Source organism: Taudactylus pleione, unplaced genomic scaffold, assembly GCF_031769625.1.
Source record: "Taudactylus pleione unplaced genomic scaffold, aTauple2 ptg000129l, whole genome shotgun sequence".
NCBI classification, from domain to species: Eukaryota; Metazoa; Chordata; class Amphibia; order Anura; family Myobatrachidae; genus Taudactylus; species Taudactylus pleione.
This window is the reverse complement of record NW_028284531.1, coordinates 3,353,789-3,366,742: the sequence shown is the minus strand read 5'-3', so window position 1 is coordinate 3,366,742 and position 12,954 is coordinate 3,353,789. Positions and strand designations below refer to the sequence as shown.

At 39.6% G+C, this 12,954-nt stretch overlaps 1 pseudogene; it reads left to right on the top strand.

Moving 5' to 3' along the window:
* The first annotated feature begins 7,702 nt into the window (after nt 1-7,702).
* On the top strand, nt 7,703-7,821 carry LOC148523586 (5S ribosomal RNA; annotated as a pseudogene).
* Nucleotides 7,822-12,954: the final 5,133 nt, after the last annotated feature.

Here is a 12,954-nt window from a genome sequence, read left to right as displayed (position 1 = left end):
TTATGTTGTACTTCGTAAACTACTTTTGGAAAACCTTTGTATATCAGAGTTTCAGAACGGCATTAAAGCTATCAGGTATACATGACTTTCATTACTTAGCATTACAATAGTACATTGTTTGCCTGAACTCGAACAAAAATTGCTTTAATAGAGTCTTTGGTGTTGAGGACCTAGTGTCAGCTCCATCAGTGATGAGAGTATCTGCATGGTCTTGAGGATTATCTGCAGAGAGATGAACAAAGGTGTAATGGGAGACGGTTGCTATCCGACTTTCTACACAGATTATTTTAATATGTTGTTTTTTGTTTTTTCTTCTCCTAAAAGGATTTTATTTTATTTCTTTGCTATATGGCTGTTAAAAAGCAAGATATAGACGTTCAATATATTAATGCCTATTGTGTCATTTTTGCGTACAAATATTTCTATAGTTACTAATTTCAAACTAAAGATTAAGTATCACAAGGGCAATAGGTCGGCTGCTCATATGGGTACACAAGGTCCTGATACAGTCTAGCAGTAGCATCATTGCTAGGGGTGATGTGATTGATGTCAGTAACATTTCTGACAGTCAGTATAAAAATCATGCCCATCAAAACAAAAAACAATTCTTATTATTCAGATACAGTATGATTGTGTATGTATGGGGTTTGAACTTAGCTTACTCCCTGTGGGATACTCCCATGAACAGTGCTGTCCATATCTTCATGACCTCGGCCTCCCTGAGCCTGTAATGTATGTTAAATACAGCCTTAGACAGCCTATAGATAGAAGGGAAAAAAGCAAAGAGGAGTCAATTGTTGACAGCACAATTATATAAGTTCAGGGACATGATGCATGATTTACAGGTGTGAAACAATGTCTAGTGTGTGTCTAGCAAAAAGAATTTCAATTAGGGGAAGAAAGAGGGAATGTACAGAGGAGAACAGCGCAGCTTCCTCTAAGGCTTTTTAAAAGCAGCATTGCCAGGAGCTGTAACTATGTATCACTGACAATTTCATGAAATAATACAACAATACAACTATTGCTTTTCTGTGTTAGCCAACATTTCTACCCCATAATAAAAACAATATAATGACCTACAGTAGGAAGTAGAAATAGGGTATTGTATAATTACTGATTTGATAGCGTCCTACTGTGTTTTAGTGACCTCTATTTTGTAGGTGTGTTCTTATTAGTCTGTTCAACACATGCACGCACTAACATTTTGTGCATTTTTGGAATTGCGCAATATATGCCCCATGACCTGCTTGTCTCCAATTATCTCTTGTTTGTTACCCTCATGTGTCTGCTAAATCCACTCAGTGTATATGTATCACAGCATGACTCTTATGTGCCTCTTTATTAAACCTATCTGCACCGTGAAAACAGCACTCTCAAACCGTTGCTCTGCACAGCAGAAGAGTGGGTGATTGGATGCCGTGTGAATACGCATGGCATCTAAACAATGCAGGGGAGGGTCTCGCCCATCGCAAGCCCCAGAAAGCTTTCGGCTCTAACAGAGCCGGAAGCTCTCCACTGACATCACTTGTGATATCAGTGGGGCCGCCCCCAAACTGTCACTCAACATCGACAGCTCGCACCCTTTGGTGCGAGACCCGAAGCGACGGAGTGCACGTCGCTAGCCAGGTCTCGCGCATGCGCACGATGGAGCCGGCTCCGTCATGCGCATGCGCTGTGGGCCACCATCGACCTAGTTGCGAGCGCTCAGTGCTTGCGACTGGGTCTGAATCAGGCCCAGTGTGTCAAGTACAAAAAACACAGTTTACAGGAGAGGGAAAGAAGACTCTTTTTTGGGTCACTCTTTTAAGTCAATAATATAACTTTTATTAAGGTATTTAAAAAACCATCCTTAACAAACAACAAACAAAATGCATAATAATTATTTTAAAAAATAATACATTTGGCAAATATAGTTGAGGTGTTCCCTATAGGAAATAATCATGTTATATGGAGTAGTTTATCAATAACATGTGTATCAGGTTTCAATTTGTTTCTATAAAGATAAGATTTTCATGTATATATGAATACATAGTATAACAATCTTAGGGCCTGATTCAGCAAGGATCGCAGTAGCAAAGATGCACGCAATCGGTCGATTAATTTGCATTGCGCATGTGTATGCATTGCAGTGCACATACGCGAACTAGCAATTGCGATAGGAACTGCGTTTCCAGAGGCTAAACAGAGCCATTGTTTGACAGGAAGTACTGTTTGTGGGTGGTGACAGGGGGTGGTCTGGCGAATGCAGACATGCCAGGGCATTGCAACGCCGTTGAAGGGGCGTGCATAAATTAGCCACTGCAATTCCATACGCAGCCTGAGGTCTCATAGCGTGTGCTGAAGTTAGCAATTCCTGAGTGAGGTCTGACATGCCTTAACTGTGCGTATTGGTCTGATGTTACTCGATGTTACCGATTTTTTTTCTATATTGCCAAAGTATACAGATGTGTGTAAGGGGAAGTGGCCATCCTTATGTTAGGCTGTGATCGCTATGCGATTGCACACATTTGCACTTCACCACTGATATTAGCAACTGCGATGCTTGCGTTCTAGCAGTATAGCGATCCTTGCTGAATCAGGCCCTTAGTTTGTGATACATTGTGCAATAACACGGATACAAGGCAACATCACCTGTTATCAGAGAAAGAGGTTCTATTGTACAGCAGTAGAGCCTTAAAAATAATACACTAGGTAGGTTATCAGTAATAACTAGAGATGTGCGCTGACCCCTGTGTTTTGATTTGGGTTTTGGATCTGGATCTCCCCTAGTTTTGGATCTGGATTGGTTTTGCCAAAACCTCACCTCCGTGTTTTTTTTTCGTGTTTTGGTTTTAGATCTGGCTTTTTTCTTAAAAAATAAAAAAACAGCTAAAATAACATAAAATTGGCCTTTTTTTGTTCCTACAGTATTAATAACCTAAATAACATTTATTTCCACTCGTTTCCAGTCAATTTTGACCACCTCACAGCTCAAAATATGGATTTGTTCATCTATTTTAGGCCCAAAATTTGCACCAAGATAGCTGGCTGACTAAGCTAAGCTGCAGCAGTGGGCGGCACAAACACATGGCAGTTCAACTTCAAACATGGCACATCAGGAAACACTTTTATTATTCAAGAGAGGACCGAGGGAGTTTTAGTATGTATGTAGTTGAAGGTAGGGCAGGGAGAGGAAGGGTTGATTGGTAGTAAATTTAATTTAATTTTTTGATTCCAAAGAAAATTTATGAGGGAGAAGGGGAGGGGAGGAGGCATTTACAAAAAATGTGATACAGTACATTTACATCAGTCCTTGCCACAGAAGAATCCTTCAAATGCAACATTTCATACTTAAGGTTTAAGTATTACGTTGTGTCTTTCTTGGGAATTCTTTCTTGAGCGCCATGCCTGCTTGCTGGAAGTTGATTTTTTTCATCCCAGAAGGGGACAAGGAAGCGTGCTTTCCAAAAATAAATAAACAATTGACTTAAATAATCCTTTGCAAACCTTCTGTTCTGTAATGGAATTTCCCAACCTGTACAGTGACATTAAAAAAACAGAGTTAGTTAGTGGCCTTCAAATTGCCATTGTTCCCACTGTCCACTTATTAGATATGTGAATGTTAGAATATAGAAGGCCAAAAATTGGGTGGACCACACATGGCTGATTGATTAACCATGGTGACTGGATTAGTGTCATAAGGAAGAAGAGGCTGCAAACTGGGTGTCATGTTATGAGTTGGCCATATGGGGTATTTTGCTGTTAAGGGATCAAGCTGGTTATCATCAGTGGACACATTATTAATTATAGTTGTTGTTATTTTTGGGTTGCCATCTCCTGAAGGGTGTTTATTTACCAACAGACAGAGACTACCTACCTATCAGCTCAGGCATAGACACTTCCTGAGGAACAGAGCTCTGTTCTCTGGAGGGAAGCCAAATAGGTGGGAGCCCCTGTTCCAACATCTGAAGCTCTTATCTTTCCACGTCATCTATTATAGAAGAAAAAAAATTTAATCGGGGACATCTAGCTCCTCTTTCTGTACCCTGCTCACCCTTTTTGGACAGGAAGTCCAGGATGGATGGTTTGGAAGTAGAAGGCCTAGCAACAGATAGGGATGGTCATTATCAAGACCTGGTCCCCCCAGTGAGTGTAGTCTGGGAGGTATTGGTTGGCATGCAGGCAGCGGAATAACAAAGGCCTCCATGTTGTCTGTGCTTACTATTCCGTATTTCAGTTTGCGATTCAGGTAGGAATAAAGTCGGCTACAGAACACAGTGACAGAATTACTGGATGTCTTAGTGCATTCAGGCCAAATATGATCCATGAATTCCCAGACAGATTCCGTACAGATGAATCTTTTGCTTGTAAGAATCTTTGGTAATTCCTGGCAAAGGTGGGTGTTATAGCCAGACACTTTGAAGGCTGTAACTTTGAACTGCTTTATAGAAAACATGTGAATGAAACCTTTCCACACTGCAGAACATGATGGAGAAATCCCTTGAAGTTCAGCACCTAGATCATCTTTTTTCATGTTCTCTGAGGCCTCTCCTGACTTTTGTTTACATTTTTGAATAGAACAGTTTTAGAATTTAGGATGTCTACTCTATATAGGTTTGTAGATAAATATAAGCTTTAGTTTATTAGAGCATATAACTTTATAAGCTGATAGGAAAACATTTGTGCTATGTTTAAGATTAAAAAAAAACTTTTTGCAACCCAATAACTTAAAAAAAAAGTTTTCATTACAATATTCATGCAGCCCCTTGACAGTCAGCAGCACAGCACCCCTGCGCACCTACGCCATTGACAGTGACAGCCAGGTCTGGCTGACACGCACACAATAAAAATAGTTTATTTATTATTTTGGGCAGCAGCCCCTCGACAGACAGGAGCACAGCACCCCTGCGCACCTACATCGATGACAGTGACAGCCAGCTGTGGCTGACATGCACACACAAAAAATTTGACAAAAAAAGACAATATATTTTTATTTTTTTCTGCTCCAGAACTTTGGGCCCAGAGCACAGATAGATCATTGGAGTCAGGCAGCACTAGGTTGCAACTTGCGTTGCTGGCTGGATCTTGTGCGGTACTGCAGTTAAGCCTAACACGCATGCACACACGCACACACACAGAAAAATATAAATGACACTTTTATTGAGTTATTTTTTTTAGTATGACTGGAGTCAGGCAGCAGCACTACGTGCGTTGCTGGCTGGATCTTGTGCGGTACTGCGGTTAAGCCTAACACGCATGCACACACACACACAGAAAAATATAAATGACACTTTGATTTATTTGACTATATATATTTTTTTTAGTCCAGAACTTGGGCCCAGATGGACACAGCACCAGTCCAGATGTATCTGCACCAGTCCAGATGAACCCAGCAGACAGCAAAGCACCAGACAGCCCAGGAGGACACAGCAGACAGCACAAACAGCCCAGATGGATCAGCAACAACCCAGTTGGACACAGCAGACAGCACAGTGAGAGCACCAGCCCAGAATGGATCAGAACCAGCCCAGGACACAGCAGACAGCACCAGCACCTCTCCCAGCCCTACACTACCCACCCTCCCTGTTCAGTCTCCACAGCTGGAGTGAAATGGCATCCATCGCGTGGTCCCTTATATACTACATTGATCATAGAGATGAAAGCTTGCGAACCGCGATATTTCAGACTATAGTTTTGCCTCGATTTGGAGATCCGAGTCAGCGGGAATTATCCGAGCCCATTTGGATTCGACTCGAATCCCCTTAGTTTGGGTGGGTTCGGTTCTCTTAGATCCGAACCCGCTTATCATCACTAGTAATAACCAGAAGAATAAACCCGGATCAAATCTCGCATTTGTTTCATCAGATATACATGTGTGGTCTTAGACATATATTAAACCCCCATTTTTTATTTCCTACCCAAAATACATAAGTCACTGGAGAAGCCACCGGGTAGACCTATTATAGCTGGGATAGAGTCCCTCACATCACACCTTTCGAAATATGTTGAAATTTTTCTACAGAAATATGTGAAAGAGCTGGATTCGTATTTGAAAGACACGACCAATGTATTACAGTCCTTTGATAGAGGTACAATGGAGAGATGAATATAATTGGGTCACAATTGATGTACAATCACTATATACCTGTATTGAACACACTAAAGGTATTAATGCTACAAGAGAATTTTTAGAGATGGATGGAAATGTGGACCACCTGCACAAGGAGTTTTTATGTGACCTCATGTCTTTTGTACTGAACCACAATTATTTAAAATTTTTAGACCAATTTTATAAACAAATCTGTGGCACGGCAATGGGAATCTGTTTATGGGATGTTGGGAAAAAAATTATATTTATAGTAACAATCCCTACAGAGATAATATCATCTTTAACAAAAGATATATAGATGACATTTTAATTATTTGGCAAGGGCAAGAAGAAGTTTTCAATCAGTTTTTATCTCTGGTTTCAAACAACAACATGAATTTAAAATTCACCTCTAATTTTAACCATAAATCTGTTGAATTTTTAGATTTGGTTTTAACGGGAGATGAAGGTGAAATCTCCACTAAGAATTTTATTAAACATGTAGATGCCAATAGTTATTTGAATTTTAAAAGTTGTCATCTAAATAGCTGGAAGGAGAACATCCCTTTTTCCCAATTTTACAGAATCAAACGCAATTGTAGTGACCAAAAAATATGCCATGAACAACTGGAACAATATGCGGACAGATTTAGAGATAAAGATTATCCTGAGGAGATCCTCGCAAAAGCCCTAAACAAAACCAAATCTTTGGATAGAAACAACTTGTTGGAGTACAAGGGGAAGAAGTCCAAGGCTGATCTGGTTCCATTTATTACTACGTTCAATGGACATGAAAACAAAATAAAGAGATCTTTGAGAAAAAACTGGAACATTCTCCTTATGGACCCTGTTTTAAAGGAGATTCTTCCACCGAAACCACAGATTGTTTTTAGAAAGACAAGAAACTTAAAAGATATATTAGCACCCAGCCTTTTGCGCAAAAATGATAAGCAAAGGGGGAATGGCACTTTAAGCTGCAAGGGTAGCTATAAGTGCGGAAGGTGCAATATATGCAAATAATTAAATCCCACGCATAAATCTTTTTTAAATTCAGCAGGTTCTAAAGAGTTCCCCTTAAAAAGTTTTATGAACTGTAATTCCACATCTGTCATCTATTTGTTGGAGTGCACTTGCGGACTAAAATATGTTGGCAAAACCAAAAGAACATTAAAAATACATGTCCAAGAGCATATTAGGAATATCAAGAATAAAGTGGAAGGCCATGCAGTGTCTAAACATTTCTCTGAGAAACATAATTTCAATCCGGAAGACCTGAACTTCAAGGCGATTGAACACGTCAAGTTGAGTGAAAGAGGGGGTGACCTAGGAAACCTCGTGTCTAAACGTGAGATGTCCTGGATTTTCACTCTTGATACAATGGTCCCCAAAGGTTTCAATGACTACTATGAGAACGCACCATTCCTCTAAGAATAAGTCCTGAAATGTACCAAATCGGTTTCTTCTACTACTATAACATCATTTCCCATCTGTAGATGGGTGCCCAAAGGGGGTAATTTGAATTGTGCCTGGTTAGTACTTGGGAGGGGGACCCCCAAGGAATACCAGGTGTAGTAGATGTGTTTTTTCTTTCATTTTATTCCATGTGAAGATTTAACGGTGAGGAGCCGGGTAAATATCTACTACCATACCAGTGTGCATGTGCCCAATCTCGTCTGATCTTGGAAGCTATACACAACTGGGCTTGGTTAGTACCGGGATGGGGGACCTCCTGAGAATACCAGGTGTTGTAGTATAAACAGTTCCCAGGCTTTCCTTCTACCAGCACATGAAGGCACTTACCTGAAAACCGTAATCCAGTCTCACATGAAAATGAAAAGATGAAACAGACAAAAAGAGAAAAAGAGAGAGGAAATAGAAAGAAGAAGAAGCAAAGAAAGGACTTTATGGATCAACTAATCAGAAACCTTCATCCCAGAAAGAAATTCTTATCATTTTATAAACTTGGAAAATTAAATACTGTGTGAATTCTAACAAGAGGAGCTTTCCCTATTAGCCTTTACATGTACTTTCTGACCCAATTATCATTAGTTTCATTCTCCTCCCAATTGAAACAAGAAGGGTTAAAATTACTAACTGTTTCAGTTTAATCTACACCTATGATTACCCTAGTGATGACTTATCATTTATGTTAGGCATCTATTAGCTGTATTGTAGCCTTATTAAGCACTAACGTTTTCTTTTAAACTTGCATATCTAATTCTTTATGGCTGGCATATAGAATATTCATTCATATTATATGATGATTTGCAATAAGTATAAAAAAATTTTTTATTAGTGGTGGACAGCTCCATGCACAAGCGTATGGATCCGCTCATTTATCATTGCCTTTATTTATTTCTAGACCCGTCCCAATATGACTGAAAGGCACCAAAACTGATGGTCAGCAGTGACGGCAACTAAGGGCGGAAGTTATCTATTTTTTCCCACAGGTGTTAGCGAATGTGCAGGAATTGAACCGCACAACAAAGAAACATGGTCGGAGGAAGTGTAGAGCTGTACACGTGACCGCGTCACATGGACGTATGATGCAATCACGCAAGCGGGAGGACGGTAGCGCGATGACACTTGGCTAGAAGGCACATGACCGGATATGACGCAGGGCCAATGGAGGAAAGGACGCAAACACCAGCCAATCCAGAGTGGGACATCTGACCGGACGTGATGTCAAGAGCCTGGCGGAAGCAGACGTATGACAGGGCGGAGGCATATAACCATTCCAAAACCTAATGGCTGAAATAAAAGGCTTTAAAGAAGCGGTTTTAAGCGCCATGGCTATTACATATTAAAGACGCCCAGATATTAGGTGCCCCCTTAAAGTTCTGAGTCAGTTTATAGCTCGTGTAATTTAACCCGGATGCACATTTGAACTGTGACCCGGAAGTTCTTAGTCCCCAATAGAAGGTGGAGAAGGTGTATAAATAGGTGATCACCATTCTTCAACTTTCATCCCCAGGAAGAAGTCAACGGACGAAACACGTTGGGACCTTATTATTTGCCCTTGAGACTTACAACCAGACCCTCTCAAATCCATTTTTTCAGATAAGCTAAACTCTTCTTTTACCTCTGAAATTAGATTTTATTTTTTATCGCTTATTTATTGCCTCTGGTGGTCACTCCTGATTAGGAAACACAGTGTCTATTTTTATTGTGTATATCTTATTTTTGTCAAATTCTATTAAATATATTTTTTATGCTATTAGCCTTCTCTTATCACTGTATTTGTTTATGCTGCTAAAATCAATTATATTGCACTAAGCACTTCATTTGTTTAGGCTGCTTTAAGCACAAAGCACTTTATAATTTTAATTCTTTGCCCAGGTTGATTTTTAAACACGTTAGCACTTAGCACTTTGTATATATTTATTTATATCACTATGCATTACTAGCAGGTTGGTCGCCCACAGTCAATAACTCCCTTTCTCAAATATATTAAACCAATACAACAAATGCGTGTCAACCTTATAGTGTACAGTAAGAACTACACACTGAATCTACATACATAGAACAATAACCATAACCAGGTAAATTGACTTGGATCAAGGTTATTATATGCACACATTAAGTGATATTGAACGTTTGATGGAAGAATAGAGGTAGTTGGAAAGAGCACTTGTCCAATAATAATATGATAGGTTTCTACTGTTGGCCGTGTACCAAAGGGTAGTGAACAGGCAATGAGAGCTCCGACCTAGACCATGTTCAACAAGTGCAAAAGGGATAGTCCTGAATCTGCTGTCAGTCTCAATGTTGATGAGAGAACAGAGAAGAAATAACGGTACATGTTCACTGATACAATTAAAAATGCTAGGAATAATCACAAGTGGACTTTTTAACTGTGTCCTCATAGAGAAAAAAATATATTAAACCTCATTAATTATATAAAATGGCAAAAATATTCAATAAATATAGAATTAATTAAACCAAAATTTGGTAGATATGTATTACATTTTCATGCTCACACCTTATATCAGCTCCTATATTGTGATCTATGGATATTTTACGTTATATGTATTTATAGAGAGTAGGTGAGGTACTCAAATATGTAACTACAATAGACAATAATCTGAAATATAAGCTCTAGCTGAAGGTACTGTATATAGCATTATTTTAATTAGTTTAAAAATGATAAAAACATACTGCATACAGTAGTCCTTGTCATCCTTTATACAGATTTCAAGCCCAAATAGTAAAGATAAGAGGAACCTTCTTTAATGCAATGGGATGCTGCTTTGATTATGTAGCAAATGTACAGACAGGAGCTACAGCTGGAATTACTTTTGGCTATGTTGCTAAAATGCCCATGGTAAGTATAATCCTCACTAGCCAATGAGAGTGCAGTTAAAAAGGTAGTGTAAAAAAAGTACCTATAAGTAAAATTACTGGAGCTGAAAATAGCAGGGGGCCCCCTGTGTGGGCACCACAGGAGTCCCAGGTGACTCTCTGACATAAGTTTCGCTGACTGGCTTGTTCAGAAATTTTAGTTCTGGGTTCACAATATGGGTAATTATAAAAAATACTTTTAACAGCCAATCATAAAGGAGTATTTCTGATTGGCATAGTTATTGACCAATAAAGGAGCTACACCTCATTGTCTCATTGTGGGGGTGGTGATTAGTTAAAAGACACAAACTAACTCCCCAAGTACAAAAAAATCATCTATTGTGATATCTACTTGAATTGTGTTAAAGACTTCATTCAGATTTAATTAGCCGTGAGCTGCAGCACATTTCAGTCCTTTAGGGCTGAAATGAGTATCTGAAATGATAAAATGCTGAAAGCACAAATCAGCCACTGAAGACATATTCCTCTTGCAGCCAGGGCCGTAACTAGGGGTGTCATCGCACAGAATACAGGGCTCTGTGGACGGCACTGTCACTGCTCCTGCATCTGGCTAGCAGGGTGCATGACACGGCCAGCAGTGCCACATGGAGCGTCCTTTAGATGTTCCAGGCATGCACTCCGCAGCCTGTGCCTAAGTGTGGAATGTTTAAGATTGCAAAATACATTGCATTCCCTAAACCAGAGGTACCCAAACTCGTTCCTCAAAGCATCCTAACAGTCCAGGATTTAAGGATATCCATGGAAGAGCACAGATGGTAAAATCAAATCGACTGAGGTACTAATTATGTTACCTGTGCCGAATCACGGTAATCCTTAAAATCTGGACCGTTAGGGTACCTTGAGGACCGAATTTGGGAACCTATGCCCTAGACTCATGTGTGTCTATACCTAAATATTGTTGATCATGCAGAAAATAGTTTCTTCCATTGTCTACAAATTATTTCAAATGCAATGTGGTTACTGCTACAGTTTGTGTTTTATTCTTGTTATATTCAGAAAATATGCCAAGGAAGACTGCAACATTAAATGTCACAATGCTATAATATATCACTCTTTCTCATCCCAATGAGATTTCTTTCAGCATGACATAACTAACTGATTGCCAACATGCAAAGTTGCATTTTAATTAACATGATCAATGTTTGCTTCTCTGGTTTGTGTATGCCACAGTGGTTTCCATCATTGCAACTGTCCCTTTATGCTGCAGTGATAATGTCGGACTAATGGCAGTTGCTCGCGACTGTCAACTGAAATTGTCTCCCCAATAAGTTATCTGGCTGAAGTACTCTTCCACAAACATATCTGTGTGATTCATCGAATTCAGCTTTCTCATCAAACACATAACACTGCAACTGTTCACTAGTTCTGGCCATTTCTCAGGGAATTTAGCTTTTGCAGATATTCCCTGATTCTGTGCCAGATGTTAACAAGAAATCCTTGGGTAGCAGCAGGACAAGCATCATTGGGAGGTTAGTGGACCTCTTTGTTGTGATCCTGCGCAAAGCAATAACTCATCGCATTCCATCCTCGAAATCAGACAAATCAGTATTCTATCCTTCCCCTAATTAAATCATTTCTATTACATTGATTGCATACTTCTAATTCCACTGCAGTGTCAGCCAGGAATTTTACAAAGGACATTTTTAAAATGTCTCTTTCAATATAAATAATTGAGCAGCTGAAAACAAACGTTATAGTTCATTTTGTAATACATAAAAAGTAACGATATAGACTTGTATAACTATGTCAGTGTTTGGTGAATTAACGTGTATTGATGCAATTCAGCAGCACAGGTGGCCTTACAGCAAAAGAAGTTATAAGTTCAAATCCTAGTCATGGACCATTTGTGTGGAGTTTGTATATTCTCTCCTGGTGCTCTGGTTTCCTCTCACACTCCAAAAAACATACTGGTAGGAGAAGTAGCAAGAACAAATTCACTTTCGTTTGTGTGTGTCCATGTGATAGTGAACATAGATGATGAGCTCCACTGGTGGGACTGATGTGAAAGATGTGATGTGAATGACTGAAATAAATCTGTAAAGTGATGCAAAATATATTGTACATAAATAAGACTGACCTGCAGTTCAATGCATAAAATATACTTAGTAGCATACATTAAAACCACATATGAAACTTGCAATAATGTATAACCCTACTCAGATTGCCTCAGCACCATGGATCTTATCAGTGGTGTATTAAGAGAGTAGGGGGCCTGTGTTCACTCCCTGTCCGGGGCCCCCCTCCTCTCTCCCTAGCTGTTGTCTGCAAACTGACAGCAGCAGTAGACTCCGGGCACTAGAGTGTGCCCAGTGTATACAGCACATGCGCAGTGATTTGCTACTGGGCATGCGCAAAACACCTGGAAAATGGCCGCCATTTTCCAGGCATTTTCTGTAGTGCTACTCCGTGGGACATTGGAGAGGTAAGTATGAAAAAAAATTTGGGTGTAGGGTGTGCGGTGCTGGCCCCACCCTGCAGCCATTATAAATACGGATCTTACTATAATAATGGCACATAAATAGAAT